Here is a 1,658-nt window from a genome sequence, read left to right as displayed (position 1 = left end):
GTGGTAGTATTAGAAGATGAAGTCTTGGGGGTAATGAAATCATAAGGGTGGATCCCACACGAATGGAATCAGTGCTCTTAGAAGAGGCCCATAGAGCATGCTAGCCCCTTCTGCCCTGTGAGGACACAGGAAAAAGAGGATCATCTATGAACCAGGAAGACCATATCTTCCAGCACATTGATCTTGGATACCCCAGCCTTGAGAACTGTGAGAAATAAATTTCTGCTTTTCATAAGCCATCCATTCTGTGGGTTTTTTTTTTTTTTTTTTTTTGCACAGGGGCCATGCTAATCTTCTCTGTATCATTCCAATTTTAGTATATGTGCTGCTGAAGTGAGCACTGTGGGGGTTTTGTAACAGCTGCTTGAAGAAGGGACTCAGGACACAAAGTTTGTGATAATTTGTTACAGTAAGGAAAGAGAAACCAAACAGTGATAATACCATGCTGGTGGCAGCGATGGTGGTCATGGCGGTTGTGGGGATGGTGGGGATGATGGGGATGTGGGGATGGTGGGGATGTGGGGATGGTGGGGATGGTGGGGATGGTGGGGATGGTGGGGATGTGGGGATGGTGGAGATAGTGGGGATGGTGGGGATGGTGGGGATGGTGGGGACGGTGGGGATGTGGGGATGTGGGGATGGTGGAGATGGTGGGGATGAGGGATGGTGGGGATGGTGGGGATGTGGGGATGGTGGGGATGTGGGGATGTGGGGATGGTGGGGATGTGGGGATGGTGGGATGGTGGGGATGGTGGGGATGGGGAGATGGTGGGGATGTGGGATGGTGGATGGTGGGGATGTGGGGATGTGGAGATGGTGGGGATGTGGGGATGGTGGGCATGGTGGAGATGGTGGGGATGTGGGGATGATGGAGATGGTGGGGGATGTGGAGATGGTGGGATGGTGGGATGGGGGGATGGTGGGATGGGGGATGTGGGGATGGGGGATGGGGGATGGTGGAGATGGTGGGGATGTGGGGGGTGGTGGGGATGTGGGATGGTGGGGATGGGGTGGGGATGGTGGGGGGAGGTGGGGATGGGGATGGTGGGGATGGTGGAGATGGTGGGGATGGTGGGATGGTGGGGATGTGGAGGGGGGGGGATGGTGGGATGGTGGATGGGGGGATGTGGGATGGTGGGGATGGGGAGATGGGGGGATGGTGGGGATGGTGGAGATGGTGGGGATGTGGAGATGTGGGGATGGTGGGGATGGTGGGGATGTGGGATGGTGGTATGTGGAGATGGGGGGATGGTGGGGATGGGGGGATGGGGGGATGGTGGAGATGGTGGGGATGTGGAGATGGTGGGGATGGTGGGGATGTGGAGATGGTGGGGTGTGGGGATGGTGGGGATGGTGGGATGGTGGGATGGTGGGGATGGTGGGGATGGGGGGGATGGGGGTGGTGGGGATGGTGGGATGGGGAGATGGTGGGGATGTGGGATGGTGGAGATGGTGGGATGTGGGGATGGTGGCGATGGTGGGGATGGTGGGGATGGGGGGATGGGAGATGGTGGGGATGTGAGGATGGTGGGATGGTGGGGATGTGGGGATGGTGGGGATGGTTGGGATGTTGGGGATGTGGGGATGGTGGGGATGTGGAGATGTTGGGGATGGTGGGGATGGTTGGGATGGTGGGGATGTTGGGATGGTGGGGATAG

At 57.9% G+C, this 1,658-nt stretch overlaps 1 non-coding gene across 1 annotated transcript; it reads right to left on the bottom strand.

Moving 5' to 3' along the window:
- Nucleotides 1–238: 238 nt before the first annotated feature.
- LOC123330667 lies at nt 239–341 on the bottom strand. Its single transcript, XR_006546740.2, has one exon. It is a non-coding gene; the product is annotated as a U6 spliceosomal RNA (small nuclear RNA).
- Nucleotides 342–1,658: the final 1,317 nt, after the last annotated feature.

This window comes from Bubalus bubalis, chromosome 19 (genome assembly GCF_019923935.1).
Source record: "Bubalus bubalis isolate 160015118507 breed Murrah chromosome 19, NDDB_SH_1, whole genome shotgun sequence".
Lineage (NCBI taxonomy): Eukaryota > Metazoa > Chordata > Mammalia > Artiodactyla > Bovidae > Bubalus > Bubalus bubalis.
The sequence above is the reverse complement of the archived record's forward strand: the minus strand, read 5'-3'. Positions and strand labels throughout refer to the sequence as shown.